We start from the raw sequence: 5,382 nt of genomic DNA, 5'->3' as shown, positions 1-5,382 counted from the left end.
TCCATTTAACATCCTTTCAAACTGTACATATTGTATCAGACTACTGATATGCATGAAAAACTGCAGTAAATATACAACGAATAGACACTGAACATGTATTGCGTGTGCCAGGTGTGATTCACATGGGGGGATGGGCACATAAGAGCGGGAAATGTATCAAATTGTTCTGTGTGTGTTTGTCTGTGCCAGGTGTGATTCACATGGGGGGATGGGCACATAAGGGGGGAAAACACATCTAGTGTATGTGTGTACGTTTTATCTGATCCGGATGGTTACTAATTCCTTNTTTCCCCCCCCTTAAATGGTGTTCGCCGTCAAATTTGACCAGTCCTGTTTTAACTGCTATTACATTAACACAAACAACATTAATCATCACCACATTTCAATGAAATGTGGTGATGATTAATGTTGTTTGTGTTAATGTAATAGCAGTTAAAACAGGACTGGTCAAATTTGACGGCGAACACCATTTAAGGGGGGGGAAACAAACACAACAGGAGGGTTAAAAGAGGGTATGAAAGGCAAATGAAAGTGCAAATGAAAGTGCCCTCTGAGCGAGTGAATGACCCTAAGATAGCTCAAGTGCATGGAGGATGCAAAAAGAAAGGTAGAGTGTTGCGGACAGCCTGGGTGAGTATCATTTAACGCTGCGTCACTCCCTTTATATATACAGTCTATGGTCACTCCTTTGCAGCCGCTCTGAAGAGGATCTCTGACCTTGATTACCCTGAGATGGAGAGCAGCACCCAGGGGTGCTCTCTGGCATCGTGGCATCTCCCTTGGAAAATTGCACACAAGCGTAAACAAGCACATCACTCTGAGGCTTCAAAGACAAGACTGAAGTAAGTACGGCGAGGGGAAAGGAAGAGAGGCGAGGAGAGACGTCGACTTGAAACAAATTTATTTTTCAATGCATTAAACCCTTTGGGGATAATTACATTCAAAAATGTTGTCAAGCAATATCAAAAAGGCCTATTCCTAGAGAATGGAAAACATGGGCAGCAACACCAAATGTAGCATCAAATTGGCTATTAACACGTCTATATTTGCAAATGTGAGATGAGGAAACGGGGTGATGTCGGGGGGGGCAGGCATGTCTGAACACTGTGCAGGATACATCTGGAGCCTAGTGACATCCAATATGTGGTTACTTAGCGAAAAGCAACGACATGACTAATTTACTGCATTTTGGTGAGAACTGACATACAGAGTTGGCACACAGCAGTGGCTCTGTGGCCCCTATAGAAATAGAAGAGACGCACATATGGTGTGTCTGTAGAGGGTGAGAGTGGGAAAAGAAGTTGGATCCAGAAATGAAACCAGGGATTGAATGAGAAAGAGTCAACAGTGATGTCCCCCAGGGTCAATGGGTGTGAGATCCATCTGTTCCTGAAGATCTCACACCAGGACACACACACACACGCACGCACGCACGCACGCACGCACGCACGCACGCACGCACGCACGCACGCACGCACACACACACACACACACACACACACACACAATATCACGTGACAGTAAAANAAATCAGCGTTAAAAAAGACGGGAGGGCGCCGAAAAGACGACTAATTTGCATGTAGCACACACACACACACACACACACACACACACACACACACACACACACACACACAATATCACGTGACAGTAAAAAGTGTTTTCAGAGGACTATTTAAAGGCTGAATGTCACTAATGTGCCAAAATTAGGTGACAAATGTGAGAGGAAGGAATCATCCAGTCTAATGAACTTACTTAGACTTCAAAACTGGGACAACATAGGTTTGATATAAAACACTCTCACAATAAATGCATTAATTTGACTTATCGGCATAGTGTGAAAAGTGGAAATTGAGACCTGATTTATTTATTTTTTACACCTTGTGTCACATTTTGATCAAAATGTATTCTCGATTTTGAATTAAAAATCAATTCGGTACATTACGCAACAACAATAGTCTTCAGTATTTCTCAAGAATATTCTTGTACACAAAATAACAGGGTAAAACTGTTGCAACAAATCAAACAACGATGTGTGGCACAACCTATGCTTGGTGTGTGGTTTTACTGTTAGTCTTTATCAATATCTAGGCTATTTTGAGGAAAGAAATATACTTTTTTTAAGAATTGACTTTTAAATTAATTCAGAATCTTAGATGATGTATATACCCACTTTGTGTGAATAGATATTTATATCCCACAAATAAAATACACCATATCATTTAACATACATGGATCATCATGACATATACAAAATGGTACAAATCTGAATTTGAGTGGTGGGTATCTCTAGTTGTCCTAACTAACAGGCCTGACACTGGGATTATAGGCAACTTGTGTAAATGTGTATATTTGTGTGTAATACAGTGTAAAAACCAAAATCAGTGTGACAGATGCGAGTATTGAGCAACAGGGAGAACTATAGGTTACTTACGTAACCCCAGTTCTCAGAGTAACATGAAGTGAGATGTCTCACTATGGGATGCGCCTCAACGCGTATGTAAACAGCAGCATCAATCTCATTACGCCAATCCTGATTGGCTGGTGATCTTGACGTCTACGTCAGGGAATCCACCCACCCTTTAAGTAGCTTGCGCTACGTCGCAGCGTCATTCAAAATAAGCACCTCTTCTCGCTTCGCCTTAGAAAGAAGGGCCGTCTGGTGAGACATCTCACTTCATGTTACTCTGAGAACGGGGGTTACGTAAGTAACCTATAGTNAAAAAGTCATAATTTTGAGATTTTGAGAAAAAGTCAGGATTTTGAGAAAAAGGTCTGAATTTTGATATTTTGAGAAAAAGTCAGGATTTGGGGATTTTGAGAAAAAAAGTCAGAATTTTGATATTTTGAGAAAAAGTTAGAATTTTGGGATTTTGAGGAAAAAGTCAGGATTTGGGGATTTTGAGAAAAAGTCAGGATTTTGAGAAAGTCATAATTTTCAGGAAAAGTCAGGATTTGGGGATTTTGAGAAAAAGTCAGGATTTTGAGAAAGTCATAATTTTCAGATAAATTCAGACTTTTGAGATTTTGAGAAAAAGTCAGTATTTAGTACATGACAGGATGTATGATTACTAGATGAACCGGTATTCCTGCATCTTGTGACTGTGTAACTCCCTCTCTTGGATATCAGCATGTGAAGGAAAGTAGTTGATGCTCTGTATGTGATGACTACTTCCATTCTGGAGGATCAGAAATACATGGATCCTGAGATTGAAGCTCATTTTGAGAAAAAAGTCATAATTTTGAGATTCTGAGTAAAAAGTCATAATTTTGAGATTTTTAGAAAAAAATACAGGATTTTGAGATTTTTTGAAAAATGTCATAATTTTGAGAGAATTTTTTAGATTTTGAGAAAAAGTCATAATTTTTAGATTTTTAGTAAAAGTTCATAATTTTGAGAAAGAGTCATCATTTTGAGAGAAAGTCAGAATGTGGGATTTTCAGAAAAAAGCCAACATCCTGCATCTAGTGACTGTGTAACTCCCTCTCTTGGATATCAGCATGTGAAGGACACTAGTTGATGCTCTGTATGTGATGACTACTTCCATTCTTCACAAATACATGGATCCTGAGATTGAAGCTCAAGCCGGGGACGAGTGATATTTTCTTAACACAAAACATCCTTATCAGAGCGGCTTCATCATCGCTTATCAGAGGTATCTTGTTCAAAGCCTCTTTGCTGGCAACAATATCCCATCGCTTACTTCAGTGTTGGAGAAATATTGTCCCTCTTCAGCTGGCGAACTCCACAACCCATAAAGCTTTACTGCCAACTGTGTTATATTTTTCAAGACACCATGTCAGATCTTGTTTGTTATCTTATTGTTGTTGTTGTTGATGCTGTTGTGCAATGCGGTCTGATTTATATATAACTGAGATGGGCGGTGGGTGGTCAGAGTAACTTTTATTGTGCTGCTGCTGCAGTGTTTGATGTACATGTTCATGATGTAAATAGAGGTAAGGATCTTAATAATAATAATAATAATAATGCATTTTATTTATAGAGTGTGATTTCTTGAAACTCAAAGACACTTAACAGAGTAAAATTCATTAAAACATAGTTAAAACACAACTTTAATTACAGATTAAAAGCATTTCTGAAAAGGTGAGTTTTGATTTGATCTTAATAATATTATTTATCAGTGGGATTTTGATTTGGTCTCATAGTATGCCTCTTTGTAGTCCGTATAACACATTACCTATGTAAGCTTTTTTAAATATTAGTATCTTGTTTTATCAAGTGTTTTATTTTCTATATGTTTTTTAGATAGTGGCATATTATCCCTGAACGTGAGAAGAGGACACACTGTGGATCGCTTCGATAGACTGGCAACATATTTGATACGCTAATAATTATGACACATACAGCAACACATCCTTTACAAGATAACCCTTTCACTTGAACTCAAACTATTCTCCGTCTGGACTTACCTCGTCAAACTCTTCGGTCATCTTGCGGATGATCTCTGCGTTCTGCATGTTCCTGAACATCTCGATCCTCACGGTGCCTGGTCACAGAGAAATATGGACAGGATTTAAATCCGATTCACATTTCTGTTTGACACGTGTACACAGTGGTGTAGCGGGCGTTGGACGACGTAGCCCCACTTATTTGAAGCATGATTTGTTTTCTACAGTTTAATAAATATAAAATCATTGCCAGTGTTATCAGTTGCAATTAAGTGTGTATTTGTTCTGAATTTAAGGTGTGTAAAAAGTAGATTAAAAACACAATTTATTTTGGAAAGGATGATTGCCACAAAGAATCAAAGGATGGCTCAACACACCATGAAATGGGAAACAATCAGCTCTAGCGAAGAGTGGGATAAAAAGGAATAATACATGCTTTTGATGATATTGGACTTTCAACCTATTTTTTTTGTTTTTTTTTTTGTTTATGAAATGTTGAAGTGACCAACTGACTGTATTTTATTATTATTATTCTTTTCTGTTTTTTTTTGTTGTTGTTTGAGATAAGAATGTCTCTTTTTGTTATTGTAATGTCCATGTTTTGTGTCTGTAGCCTCTGCAATAAATACAAAAAAGTAAAAATAAAAAGTGTGTATTTGTTTTAATAATGACGTAAACATAATAGGCAGATTTCACAGTAATTATAATAAAAATGTAGCTCAAGCATTTATGCAACTTGAAGCGTGTGTGTGTGTGTATGTGTATGTGTATGTGTGTGTGTGTGTGTGTGTGTGTGTGTGTGTGTGTGTGTGTGTGTGTGTGTGTGTGTGTGTGTGTGTGTGTGCGTGTGCGTGTGTGTGTGTGTATGTGTGTGTGTATGTGTGTGTGTGTGTGTATGTGTCTGTGTTTTTGCAGACTCATCCTTAAATAGATCTGCCTGCAAATAACACACCCTTTTACTCCACAGGGGGG

General features: G+C 38.2%; 1 protein-coding gene across 1 annotated transcript in view; it reads right to left on the bottom strand.

The window, feature by feature from the left end:
* The window catches only part of hcn2b (hyperpolarization activated cyclic nucleotide-gated potassium channel 2b), a 44,990-nt gene that overhangs the window by 19,935 nt on the left and 19,673 nt on the right, over positions 1-5,382 (bottom strand). The gene's annotated exons all lie outside the window — the stretch shown is intronic.

Source organism: Notothenia coriiceps, unplaced genomic scaffold (assembly GCF_000735185.1).
Source record: "Notothenia coriiceps isolate Sejong01 unplaced genomic scaffold, NC01 NC01_scaffold00017853, whole genome shotgun sequence".
NCBI classification, from domain to species: Eukaryota; Metazoa; Chordata; class Actinopteri; order Perciformes; family Nototheniidae; genus Notothenia; species Notothenia coriiceps.
The sequence above is the reverse complement of the archived record's forward strand: the minus strand, read 5'-3'. Positions and strand labels throughout refer to the sequence as shown.